The sequence below is a fragment of the Lactuca virosa genome, chromosome 9 (assembly GCF_052849685.1).
Source record: "Lactuca virosa cultivar CGN04683 chromosome 9, Lactuca_virosa_CGN04683_v6, whole genome shotgun sequence".
Taxonomy (NCBI): domain Eukaryota; kingdom Viridiplantae; phylum Streptophyta; class Magnoliopsida; order Asterales; family Asteraceae; genus Lactuca; species Lactuca virosa.
The window spans coordinates 120738670-120753569 of NC_136434.1; the positions used below are offsets into that span (position 1 = coordinate 120738670).

General features: G+C 39.6%; 1 non-coding gene and 1 pseudogene across 1 annotated transcript; one reads left to right on the plus strand and one right to left on the minus strand.

Annotated features, from left to right (window-relative positions):
- Positions 1–8287: 8287 nt before the first annotated feature.
- Positions 8288–8863, plus strand: LOC145139732 (secreted RxLR effector protein 161 pseudogene; annotated as a pseudogene).
- Positions 8864–10561: 1698 nt separating this feature from the next.
- On the minus strand, positions 10562–10668 carry LOC145141672 (small nucleolar RNA R71). The gene has a single exon (XR_013722865.1). It is a non-coding gene; the product is annotated as a small nucleolar RNA R71 (small nucleolar RNA).
- Positions 10669–14900: the final 4232 nt, after the last annotated feature.

Below are 14900 nucleotides of genomic sequence, written 5' to 3' on the forward strand. Positions count from 1 at the left end.
TAGTGCAAGTAGTTCCAAGTTCTTAGAGTGGTTCTCCATCACATCTAGTGGTGAAATACCATCATTTGACTTCTTTATGTGTCATTACTTGTTAATTAGGATCAAATCGTGTTCAAGGCTTCACTTGAACATCCCGCATTCCGTATCGATCCTTCATTCAAATCGCCCGAGGTGAGTTCATACCCCTATATTTTCCGTGTTTTTAATGTTTTCAGGGGGAGGGGGGATACAAGCCAAACTCAAAGTATTTTATTAAGTTTTAAACTTATTAATGCAGTCCAACGATTTCCACGTTTAATAACATATTCGGATATTTTATCTCTTTTTGTAATATGTTGAGCATAAGGGAAACTATTATTTTGGAAATCTAACTTCATAGCTTTCAGAAAGGTTTTTACAAAGCATTTTCCATACAAATTCTAATAAACTATAATGGGTATAGTTTGGGATAACCCTCTAGGCAGTCTCTACCTAATCAGATTTCATAAATGAATATATATAAACTATGGCGTATTTAGTTTATGTTATATATTTTCTCAGGAGTATAAAGTACTATTATTCAAGGATAATTATTGTTTTATACTGTTTCTCGCTAGTAAACTAGATTATACAGAATTGTGAGGCTCTACTTCAATACTGTACCCTTAGGTGTATAGTGATAAATCCTATCTCAGTATAACCAGACTCTCCTGGAGGGAGAGCGTGAGATTTGTGAATAGATCTATTCGGGACTGACAATCCCACACCAGAACTGCTAGCTACAGTTAGGCAGACATGCATGTGGTGGACAAATGTCATTTAGCATAAACGCCTGAAGAACGTTATAAAGGTCTCTAGATCATATCAAGTATGGTTATACGACTCGCAACTAAGTATAAACTAACTTTGGTTTACGTACTCTACTCTTCACTTGTTTTATTTTGAGTAATAAAACTACTTTCATATACACACTGATAGTAATCAGGGATTTTCTAAACTTACATCTCTACCTCTAGGACGGATAACCTGTTTCTAAGGAAAATATGGGATTTTCCCAAGATAACACCGATATTTCTAAAACTGATGGTTTATTTTCTACTAATAGACACTCTTTCAGAACCACTTTTCATAAGAAAATACAGGATTTTCTTGAAGAACACTTTTCTAAAGGATTCAAAGAACATTTTCTCACCAAAAATAAATGCTTATGAAATCACCAACTTTATGCTGATATTCTTTCAAAACTGCTTGTATTCTCAGGAAATTAGTAGACAGGTACTTCCAGGAGTTCGGAGAAGTCGGAGCGTTAGAGTCACGTCTTTCCATTTTACTTTTGATATGAACAAAACTATGTATTAAACAATGTAAACCTTTTTCATATATGTATTCAATGTCTGGTTGTGTTTACTATGCTTGCTATGATACAATTATTGTGATACTACGCACGACGTTAACCACCCCTGAATGTTTCCGACGTTCCGGTTTGGGGGTGTGTCACTTGACTTATGCACCTCCTCTAACACTGTTTGACGGAATCCCGCAGAAATTGGAATCCAAACTCGCCCACATTGGGTCAATAGTCCCCAATTGTCAGTGATGAATCTATCAATATGACATGTGATCTTCTCCTTCTTCCACTTCTCCCTCTTGAATCCTTTTGCCTAAGACTTTTTGATCAGATATAGTAGTGGTGAAATGATGGTCATCCTCAAGCATAGGTCTCGAATGGGAGTACCAGTCGTCTTGCGGCTCAAGGAATCAACCACTACATTAGCCTTCCTCGGGTGATATAAGATCTTGCAATCGTAATCCTTAACCACATCAAGCCACCTACGATGCCGTATGTTCAGATTTGGCTGATCCAAGAAATACCTGAAACTCTTGTGATCCGTGTAGATAGTATAACAAAACCAATATAGATAATGACGCCAAATATTGAGGGCGAAAAACATAACCCCCCAACTCCAAATCGTGAGTAGGATAATTTGCCTCATGAAGCTTCAGCTGCCTCAAGGCATAAGCTATCATATGACCCCTTTAAATAAAAACGGCTAAGCCTAAAATAGATGCATCACAATATACCAAAAAATATCAACTCCCTCAGGGAGTGCTAGGATTGGCGCCTCACATAACCTTTGTTGTAGGTTCTTAAAAGCAAGCCTGCAATGAAAAGTGATATCTTCCCTGGTCAACCTGGTGAGAGGAACTGCAATCTTGGAGAAGTCTCGAATGAATATCCTATAGTACCCAACCAACCCAAGGAAACTTCGTATCTCTGATGGGGATCTCGGAACCTCCCACTGAATCACTGTCTCAATCTTGGCCGGATCGATCAAAACACTATCCTGATTGACGAGATGCCCTAGAAACTAAATCTCGCGCAACCAGAACTCAAACTTGGAGAATTTGGCATACAACCTCTCCATCCGCAAAAACCAAAGAATCTCATGAAGGTGCTCCTCATGCTGCCTTGGTATTAGAATAGACCAATATATCATCGATAAAAACGATCACAAATCGATCCAAGATCGGCTTGTACACTCGGTTCATGAGGTCCATGAACGCTAACGGTGCGTTGGTGAGCCCAAAAGTGTAACGTCGTGATTTTTACCATAAACTTTTTTTTCTTTTTAAAACAATCTTTAATAGAATACGTTAGCGAAAGACTTAGTTTTTAATTAAAACATTTTCAAACCACAACGATACCTCAAAATTGAAACATAATTCCAAACCATTTAAAATGTAAGAAAAAGTACTTTAAAGTAAATAATCAAAAATGTGTCCAAGAGTGGTATCGATAATATAAATCTACTACCCATAAGTAACCCTGTAAGGTCATACCTTATGATCTGATGAGCCAAACACTCTACACTATCTGTCAGCGTCAGCGTCTTCTCAACTACCAGCGCCAACGTATCAAGCTTATCAGCGTGCACATAGTATAGTTATTCTATGTAATCTTTTGTATACTAGGTAATGATATAGATAAGTATAGAATAGATAGCAAATCCGATATCTTTGTTATGAAGATCGGTTCTTAGTATAGATAAGATACAATCCATTAAATCATAGGATTCACATGTATAGATTAGTATATAATCTACATTAGGGTAAACCCTAATGTAGAGAGTTCCGCTTTGTATCAATCGTCTTTGTGACAACCTGTCTTCTTGGTGAAGACAAAACCCTTTCTTGGTGAAAGAACACTTTGGAGAACTCTCTGTGTTATTTACTTTCTGTTCTTTATTTTCTTAGATTAAGTTTTACTTTCATCTTTATACTTGAAGTGTATCCTATAGATACAAACCTTCAATTGGTATCAAAGCAGGTTTGTGATACACTCAAGTAATTATGTCGAATCCCAAATCCTTTGGTCTCAAAAAATTCTTTCCTTTGATGACCACAATTCCGCTATGTGGAAAACAAAGGCCATGGTTGTTCTTGAAACCATTGACCATGAGATGAGAAAAATTATTGAAAAAGGTCCCCATGTTCCTATGTACCAATCCATGGCCAACAACACTCTCGTTGGCCCCCTGAAGCAAAAACCAGAGACGAGTTATGATGACGATGACAAGAGACTGCTTAGTCTTGATGTGAAAGCCAATGCTACTATTGGAAACTCTCTTCCCTACCACGTGTATCATCTAGTACATATTTTCGAGTCAGCTCAAGAGATTATGGATACGCTGACAGTGTCTTATGAAGGAAACATGGAAGTCCAGGCCACAACCATCAACAACCTCAATCGGAGATATGAGCATTTCTTTGCTCAACAAGGCGAGTCACTTACCCAAACCTATAATAGGTTTAACTGCTTGGTTAATGATATGCACAGGTTGGGAATCGTCAAACACTCATCTCATTTGGTTCTTGATATGTGCATAATTAATCATATGTTTAACATATATTTCTATTCATTTTTGGCTAATTATATGCATAATATGGACAAAAGGTACTTAATAATGCTTATATTGTGTTTTCAGTCCAAAAGACATGCTTGGAAGCAGAAAGGAAAAAAGGAGAAGCAATTAGAGACCAAAGAATGAAGAAAAAGGGAAAACTACACACCTACTCGGCGAGTCCACGCATGTACTCGGCGAGTTCATTAGAATGTTCCCGAAAGAAAAGTCAAGATTCCTTACCGAACACGGATTTCACACTAATACTCGCCGAGTCCACGACCTACTCGCCGAGTAGCCCCTGTTTTGTGATAATTATAAATAGCGGGTCTTAATCCGATTGAAGGACTTCTGGAACCTTTGGGGAGAAGCAAGCTGCGATTGAAGAGCCAGAAGAACCCTAGAGAACAAAGATACAACCTAGAATCCAATTCTGAAGAAGATTTGAGGCACATTCTCATCATTCTACTTAATCTATTGTTTCTCAATTATGGTTAGACAATTAGAATTCGTTTTATTGCTGTTAATTACCTCAATCATGAGCTAAAACTCTTAAACTTCTGTTTGGGGATACAAAATTGATATTATGGTTTGATTAATGGTAGGATTAATTAAATATTGGTGATTTTGTTAATTTTAGCTTGTTAAAGAACCTTGTGTGTGAATGATAACTAATTTTCTGTTAATAGGAAGATAATTAAATAGTATGAACATCTTTTAATTATCAACCCCATATGTTTATGTGACCACTTTATCATATGTCTAGGACTAACGAACGCGAAACTAGAATTAATAAGAAAAATTAGGTAAATTCATGTGTGAGCTTGTTTGATGACCATCAGCAAGAGGTTAACTAAAGGACCAATTTAGTTAGATATTATAAGTCTAAATTAACCCGGATAAATAATCTAGTGAATTAAATTAAATTAGACAACTGATCACTGTTTGAGTTAGTTTGTTTTCTAAGGATTATCGTAGCGAACGCAAGGCTAATCACTTGAATCGGTAGCCAATAGAAGAATTAATCCATTGCACTATTACCATAATATCAACCATAGGATCAATTGAGTTGAACTAAACAGAAGTCCCTTTTATTATTAAATTCAGTTAAATCTTTGTTTTTCTAGTTCTTAGTCTAAGTAGTATTAGTAAGTTTCTAGTCTTGTAAAACTAGAGAAAACCCATATTTACTATTTAATTTAGATAAAATTAGTCTTTAGTTTTAATTTACCGTTCCCTGAGTTCGACACTCTACTTACCCAACTATACCACTAAAAGACAGGTTCACTGCCTTTGTGTGCTTAATTTATAACTCAAAAGTAGGATTAAAACCAGTGCATTTCACACACATCAGTTCTAAAGTAAACTCACAATGGATCATCTAGTGTTGGTGATTTTAGTATCACCATGTCATTTTAAGTAACTAGAACTAACATGTGAGCTAAGGGGTTTCATAATTTGTACTCTAATATATGTACGGGGTTTGTGCGGAGTGCACGCATGTATAAGATCGAATTAGAATCCGGTTCGACGACTAGTCGGGGATCCGGGGGCAGCGCCCCCGGGTCCGGGGTTTCCAAAGGGGCAGCGCCCCTTTGGCGGGGTCTAGGGGCAGCGCCCCTAGCGGGGTTCAAGGGGCACAGCCCCTGGCTGGGGTCCCGAATTTTACATATGGGAACATAGTGGAAAATTCAATTTCTTGAGGGTGATTAAGGTAAAACTAAGAAACTCGTTAGTTTTGGTAACCCTAAATCCTCTTTGAATCCAGATTAACATTACTTGCTTCCAAAGCAACTAATGATGGCCCAACCCTAATGAAACCCTAATCTCGTTTAGTATATAAACAATTATTCCTCTTCAGAGGAGGGTTACGATCTTAAGATCTCGTTTTTCATCATACTTTCACAGAATCCTCTAGCATATTGGCTTACGATTTCTGTGCCTAGAATCGTAAGTGTCCACTTGGATTATCCTAGGCTTGTAACCCATGGATAGGGTAGAAATATCAGTTCAGAAAATGATATCACGATCCAAGTCGGTGTCCAGATCTCCACTAAAAACCCTAAATTTCCCAACATCTAGTTGATGTTATTTTTTCTCAACCATTTTCACCATCCAGGACAGGGCAAGCAAACAAGTTTATATGTGCTTAATGATGGTCCCACGACTTTAGTTGCTTCCTTTGGCGTTTCAAATAAAGCTTCTTTTGAATGATGGCATGCTCATTTAGGACACACTTCTTTTGATGTTATTTCTAGTTTACATAAACTTGGTTGTTTGAGTGTTAATTACTTCAGTTTTGCCTAAACCTATATCATGTGTACCTTTTCGAATTTATAAACGTCAACAATTATCTTTTGATTTAAATCATAAACGCTCTTTGCATCCATTGGATTTAATACACTGTGACTTATGGGGACCCGCTCCTGTTATATCCGATGGTTTTCTATATTATGTTGTGTTTGTAGATGATCATTCGCGGTTTACTTGGTTTTAACTTTTAAAAACTAAGACAGGTTTCTACCCAGTCTTGAAGGCTTTTGTTAAGCTTGTTCAAACGTAATTTTCATGCAAAATTAAGGTTTTTCAGAGTGATGGAGGCACAAAATTTTTAAATCATATTGTTCGGGAAATTTATGAAGAAAATGAGACATTTCACCAAATCTCTTGTTCATATACTCCACAACAAAATAGACGAGCAGAGCGCAAGCACGAACATATTGTTGAAACAGGTTTGGCTATGTTGTTTCATGCACACGTCCCATCTTCCTATTGGGCTGATGCTTTCAGTTCTGCCACTTATATTATCAATCGTTTGCTTGCTATTGTCCTTTAAAATCGCTCTCCATTCGAGTTGCTCTATTCACGTGTTCCTACCAACGAAAAATTTCATACTTATGGGTGTTGAGTATATCCTTATCTTCGTGATTACGCTGATCACAAGCTTGCTCCAAGAAGTATTCCTTGCATTTTCGTTGGTTATCATATGCAATATAAAGGGTACAAGTGTTTAGATCCTACTACATCTCGTATATACATTACCTGTCATGAACGCTTTAATGAGTCCTCATTTCCATTTGCTGGTGACACGTCCCAACATGACCTTTCACAGTTGGAAATTTCTACTTTTTTGGACGAGGGCACTTCCAGTCTTCCATCTCCAGCGCCTTCAGCGAATCCCTCTTCTGGGCCTATCTCATTGCAAGAATTTGCTTTTTTCTCCAAATGCCGCCTCACCTTGCCAACTGTGTGAGCCCATCTCGGCATCGGTCCAACAGCCCAATTCGGATGCGCCTACTTCCGACTCTGATTTCAGTCAGTCCAGTTCGAACCAGGACTCTAATTCACCTAACCAAGGCCCGGTAGTTGATCCACCCTTACCTGCTACGCCATCTGCTCCTCGTGCTCCATCCGCGAGCTCTCATCCGATGAATACTCGCTAAAAGTATGGTATTTTTAAACCAAAACACAAAGCTAATTTTGCCTCATTATCCAAACATACTTTACATATGGCGCTCTTTTCTGAATCTCAACCAAAGGGGTAAAAATCAGCCGCTAAAAATCCGCGTTGGCTAGCCGCTATGCACGATGAAATGGAGACCTTACGTCATAATCATACTTGGGTATTAGTTCCTCGTCCTTCCAATTCAAATGTAGTTGGATCCAAATGGGTGTATCATGTTAAATGCAATTATGACGGCCCCATTGAATGGTTTAAGGTGCGACTTGTTGCCCAAGGTTTTACTCGAGTCTCAGGAATTGATTACTCTCATACTTTTAGCCCTATGGTCAAAGCCTCGACCATTCGAATTGTTCTTTCACTTGCGGTACTTCATAAATGGCGTTTACATCAACTAGATGTCAAGAATGCCTTTGACATGGCCAACTTACATAGACTGTCTTCATGGAGCAACCTCCAGGGTTTACTGATCCACAATTCCCAAACCATGTTTGCAAACTCTCCAAAGCTCTATATGGTTTGAAACAAGCACCTAGAGCTTGGTTCCAGCGTCTAAGCACTTTCTTACTATCTCATGGTTTTATCTACAGCCGCTGATCAGTCTCTCGTTATTTATGTTTATGCATCTTGCATCAAGTATCTTCTTGTCTATGTAGATGATTTAATTCTTACCGGCAATTAGAATCAATCATCTCTAATTTCATTAATCGTTTGAATCAAGAGTTTGCAATAAAGGATCTAGGGGATCTTAATTACTGCTACACTGATGATGGCTTGTTCTTAAGTCAGGCTAAATATGCTACCAATATTCTCATCCGTGTTGGTTTACTTGACTCTAAGCCCATGCCAACTCCTTTGGCTGTCAATGAGACTTTTTCTTCGGATGGTCCCGTGTTCCACTCTCTATCGGTCATTGGTTGGAGATCTCCCGTACTTAACTATTACAATGCCTGATCTCTCTTATGTTGCCGATCAAGCAAGTCAGTACCTTCATGCTCCCACCACTGCTCATTTTCAGTATGTTAAACGCATTTTAAGATACATTAAAGGTACGGTCTCCTTTGGTCTCTACTTTCGCCATATACAAACAAATACTATTTTGGGTTACTCTGATGCCGATTGGGCACGTTGTCTTGAAACTCGTCGCTCCACTTATGGCTATTTGATTTTTCTTGGTGGAAATCTCATCTCTTGGAGTGCCAAGAAACAACCTACAGTTTCCCGATCAAGTTGTGAGTCAGAGTATCGGGCTATGGAAAACATGACAGCTGAAATAGTTTCGATCACTCACCTCTTGAGTGAACTTCATGCTCTTCCTCGAGATCGGCCTACACTGTTATGTGATAATAAAAGTGCCCTGTTCATGACTCCGAATCCCGTCTCTCACAAACATGCCAAACACATTAACCTAGACTATCATTTTGTTAGGGAACTTGTGGCTTCTTGTAAACTTTACACCAAGTTCATTTCTACCAAGCTTAAGGTGGCAGATATCTTCACCAAAAGTCTTCCACGTCCGTAATTTGAACATTTTCGTGTCATGCTTCATCTTGGTCCATCATCAATTCGTTTGAGGGGGATATTAGATAAAATCTAGAATTATATTAAAGTGTATTACTGTGTATTATCTCTCCATTATTATAGGAGATATTGTTGTAATCTTTTAATATAAATATGCACAACACACATCATTATTGGGTGGTTCGTTTAATATCATCAACACAGGAAACAATGTTTATGACAATTGAGGAAGTTGAATCTCTTATTGATGATGCATATGGTGCAAAGATGGTGTGCGTTGACTGCTGATCATGTGCAAAGAAACAAGGTGTGCATGTTTGTGGATGATGTTTCAACACACACACACACGAAGAAGGAGATGATAAAAGGGTTCTTGTACTAAAACTAAGATTTCTTTATTATCATCAAGAACAAGTTTAATATGATTACAAGTGACAATATATAAGGCTTCAAGCCTTCAACCATCGTCCCTTTTGAATCAACCATCACACCCCTTCATTTGACAGTTAAATAACTATAAATAACAACTTCCATAATTAACTACCTATTAAAATTATCAAACTACCTAAGTCTAGATTACATTTCAACAGCGGTGGCAACATACTCTGCTTGAGATGAAGACCAACCTGCAATGTTTTGCTTTTTCACCCATATGATATGACACTTGAACCAAGAGAAAACACATAGCTGTAGGTGCTCCTTTGATCATCAGTACAACTAGCCCAACTGTTGTTTGTGAAACCAAACAATCTTAAAAAAACAATAACAGCAATCAGAATAACAAAAATAACAAATGCTAATAAGGTTATATACTTGCTAGTTGCTACTATATATGGAAGAACATGCATATTATGTGAAAGGGATGGGCTAAAAACCTGCCTCATTTGTTGATGTGATGGTACCCTTTGAAGAAAAGACTGTCTCTACTCATGCAAGTACCAATCCTCATTTTCATGTGTAAACCTGCCTTATTTGTTGATGGGCTAAAAACCTGCCTCATTTTTCTTGCTTTATTTGCAGTTGTTTCATGACCCGAGGATCTGATACACCTTTGATCCCTCCTCTAGACGACCCGGAATCCGCCCTAAGGAAGAACAAAGGAAAATTCGTTGGAGAATCCGCTTCTTCAAGGAATTCGCCATTAAAGAACCTAAAGTCCGTTTTCAGCAAGAAGAAGAGCAGCAAATCAGAAGCATCCAGTGCCTCTTTGACAATCGAAGACCCAATTAAAGAAGACGCCGAGTACGAGACCGAGGAAGAAGAAGACCCTACATTCGGTCACGTTTCCGATTCCGACGACGAATTAGCTATTCTCATGGCTAACATTGATGAAGTCCCCATGGGGGAATGGAAGAAGAGGATACGCGATGATACCGGACCGGGACTTGTGCAACCCGCAATTCCCGCTACTGCTACTTTTGAGCTCAAGGGTCACATCCTGGCTCTACTTAAGGAGATCCCCTTCACAGGAAAAGACCACGAAGACGCTTACAAACACTTGGACGAAGTCAATGATGTAGCTGATTATTTCAATGTTCCAAATGTGCCTCGGGAAACTCAGCTACTTTGCATGCTTCCGGTTACTTTGAAGGGTGCTGTCAAGGATTGGCTCAAGTCATTGCCCCCAGGATCTATCACTACATGGGCCCAAATGAAAGAAGAGTTCATTGATCAATTCTGCCCGCCATCCAAGATATCCAAGCTAAAGAAAGCCATAGCTAACTTTGAACAACAAGCTGGAGAATCACTATATGAAGCTTGGGAGAGGTACAAGAGCCTGCTAAGGAATTGCCCACATCATGACCTCAATAGTCAACAAGAAGTCTCCATCTTCTATGATGGAGTAAATGTTACCACTAGGCAATTACTTGACTCGCAAGGTCCACTCACGAAGAAGGCACCCCCAATGATAAAGCAACTAATTGAAGAATTCTCTAAGCATTCTAGAGAATACCACAATCCAAGAAATGATGTGACGAGGGGGGCCGCTTATGCAGCTTCAGAAGACTTGTCAGCAGTTATGGCTATGCTAAAAACCATGGATAGGAGGATGGATGAAATGGACCAAACGATACATGCTATTCGGGTGGGTTGCGAAAATTGCAATGGGCTTCACCTTACTAGAGACTGCGACTTGGATGAGAATGGCAACAAAAAGGTGCAAGTTTGTTACTCAAGTGGGGACCGATATGATGAAGATTGGCGTAGACCAAAGAAAGAGTGGCTCCCTTATGACGAGTACAAGAAGGCTAAGGAGGAGAAGTTCAAGCAAAAGGGAAGGGGTTTTTACCAAAAGGAGGAGCCATTACAAGAAAGAAAACCAAGTTTGGAAGAAATGCTTACCAAATTTGTAGCTGCTTCAGAAAAGAGACATAGTGATCATGATGCTGCAATTCAAGAAACAGGGACCATGCTTAGAAACCAGCAAGCATCTATCCACAACATAGAAACGCAGCTAGGGCAACTTGCTTAACAAATAAACCAAAGATCACCGGGCGAACTTCCTAGCAAAACCGAAAACAACCCACGAGGCGCGCACATAAACATAGTCACAACAAGAAGTGGGAAAATAATCACTCCTCTGGCCCCTATTCAGAATGAAGCACCCAAAGAATCACAGAAGGAGGAAGCAGAAAATCAAAATCTTCAATCTGACAGCTCTACTCGCCGAGTACAGAATATGGACTCGACGAGTCCACTGCCAAATCCGAACAATCAGACCCCTAAAAAGTTTTACCAGCCGCCATTGCCATACCCAGCCCGAGCTAAGAAAGTGAAGCAGGAAGAGGAGTACCAGAAGTTTCTAGATCATATAAAGGCTCTTCAAATCAACATACCCTTCATCGAAGCTGTCGCACAAATGCCCAAATATGCAAAGTTCCTTAAGGAACTTCTCACTAATAGAAGGAAGATGGAGGAAGTAAAGAAGGTAGTCCTCAATGAGAATTGCTCAGCCGCCATGCTCAACAAACTACCAAAGAAGAAGGGTGACCCGGGGAGCTTAACGTTACCTTGCCAATTTGGCAATTTGGCTACCACTCATGCCTTGGCTGATTCAGGAGCAAGTGTAAATTTAATGCCTTATTCATTCTTCAAGAAGCTGGATCTCCCGGAACCAAGACCAATTCGTATGGCGATTCATTTAGCTAACAAGACAATCACTTTCCCAAGAGGAATATGTGAAGACTTAGTGGTCAAAGTGGACAAGTTTGTATTTCCCGCTGATTTCATAATTCTAGACATGGAGGCGGATCCTCAAGTCCCAATCATCCTTGGAAGACCCTTCCTCAACACGGCAAGTGCTATAGTAGACATGAGGGACTCGAAGCTCACTTTGCGGGTAGGAGAAGATTCAGTCACATTTGGGGTTGATCAAGCTATGAAGTATGCATGGAATAGTGACGACACGGCATTCTCAATTGACATGCTTGATGAATTATTGGAGGAATGCATAAGTGAAGATTCCAGCAAGTTCACAATTTTTGATGAAGAATTTGATGCAGAAAAAGACTTAATGGACATCGAGAGGCTGCTGGAAGAAGCTGAGTTTGAAGAATTGGTGAGGCAATCTGACACTTCAATTCGCCGAGTAGGGCCGATCTACTCGCCGAGTCCAAGCGAAAAAAAAAACAGAATTCGTAAATTCAGCTACCAACTCGCCGAGTCCCTTACCTACACTCGGCGAGTACAACAAACAGAACCCAAAAACTGAGCTCAAAAAGTTACCAGAACATTTGGAGTATGCCTTCCTTGAAGATGGACATCAAAAGCCAGTCATTATAGCCTCTGACCTTTCCAACTCTGAAAAGGAAGAACTAGTGCAAGTTTTGAAGAAGCAAAAACGGGTCATAGCATGGAGCATTACCGACATCAAGGGAATAAGTCCCTCTTATTGTTCACACAAGATTAACCTGGAAGAAGGAGCAAAGCCGGTTGTGCAGCACCAAAGAAGACTAAACCCAAATATGCAAGAGGTGGTCAAGAAAGAAGTGGTCAAGCTTTTAGATGCGGGGATTATATATTCCATTTCCGACAGCCCGTGGGTGAGTCTGGTTCAAGTGGTGCCCAAGAAAGGAGGGATGACGGTCATAACCATCGAAAAGAATGAGCTTATTCCGACACGAACGGTAACTGGTTGGAGAGTGTGCATCGATTATCGAAAACTAAACGATGTCACTCGTAAAGACCATTTTCCCTTAACCTTTATTGATCAAATGTTAGAAAGATTATCGGGCCATAGTTATTATTGCTTCCTAGACGGATTTTCGGGTTATTTCCAAATACCCATAGACCCATTGGACCAAGAAAAGACCACATTCACTTGCCCAAGTGGGACTTTTGCTTATCGACACATGCCCTTTGGGCTATGTAATGCACCCGCGACATTTCAAAGGTGCATGACAGCCATATTCCACGACATGGTGGAAAAAAATTCATGGAAGTCTTTATGGACGATTTTTCTGTTTTTGGATCTTCATTCCATGATTGTCTCACAAATCTTGACCTAATGCTTGCTAGGTGTGAAAAGACCGACTTAGTCCTTAATTGGGAAAAATGTCACTTTATGGTTAAGGAGGGTATAGTTTTGGGCCACAAGGTTTCCAAATCGGGAATTGAAGTGGATCGGGCAAAGATTGACACCATTGCCAAATTACCTCCACCAACTAATGTGAAGGGTATTAGAAGTTTTCTAGGACACGCGGGTTTTTACCGGCGTTTTATCAAAGATTTTTCTAAAATAACTAGACCTCTAACACAATTACTCCTAAAAGATGCACCATTTAATTTTACTAAAGAGTGTTTAGGGGCATTTGAATTTTTAAAGGAAAAATTGACTAATGCCCCGATCATTGTTGCACCAAATTGGAATTTACCATTTGAAATAATGTGTGATGCTAGTGATTTTGCATTAGGAGCTGTCCTTGGTCAAAGGGTTGATAAGCACTTCCGACCCATATATTATGCTAGCAAGACTTTAGATCCAGCCCAAGAAAACTACACCACCACGGAAAAGGAATTATTAGTTGTGGTGTATGCTTTTGATAAATTCCGCCCTTATTTAGTTTTATCTAAAACAACTGTTTTTACTGACCACTCCGCTATCAAGTATTTGTTTGCCAAACAGGATGCCAAGCCAAGATTGATACGATGGGTTCTACTTCTTCAAGAGTTTGACATAGAGATACGCGACAAAAAGGGAATGGAGAATGTAGCAGCTGACCACTTGTCAAGGCTTGAAAACCCGCGATTGCAAGAAGATAGAGTTGGAGATGATTTTCCGGACGAGTATATTATGGTGACTGTGGGAGAAGAACCATGGTTTGCAAATATAGCTAATTACTTAGCTAGCAATTACATCCCAAAAGATCTCACAAGTCAACAAAAGAAGAAATTCTTTTCCGAGATAAAGTATTACTTTTGGGATGAACCATATCTTTTCCGAAGCTGCGCGGATGGAATCATACGAAGATGCGTGTTCGGGAATGAAAGCTGGAAAATATTGGAGCAATGTCATAGCGGGCCCACGGGTGGACATCATGGAGCACATTACACTGCTAAGAAGATCTTTGACATTGGGTTTTACTGGCCCACGATTTTTAAAGATGCAACCCAATTTGTCAAAGAATGTGATGCATGTCAAAGAGCGGGAAACATTTCATCTCGAAATGAAATGCCACAACATAGTATCCAAGTGTGCGAAGTATTTGATGTGTGGGGGATCGATTTCATGGGACCATTTCCCATATCCAAAGGCAACAAATACATATTGGTGGCGGTGGATTATGTATCCAAGTGGACGGAGGCACAAGCTTTGCCAACTAATGACGGTCGGGTAGTGGTGAGGTTTTTAAAGAAGTTATTTTCAAGATTTGGGGTCCCGAAAGCTCTCATAAGTGACCGAGGCACTCATTTTGCCAATGATCAACTAGAGAAGGTGCTAAGTAAATATGGGGTAACCCATAAATTTTCAACATCCTACCATCCACAAACTAGTGGACAAACCGAAGTGACAAATCGAGCTTTAAAGAGAATCTTGG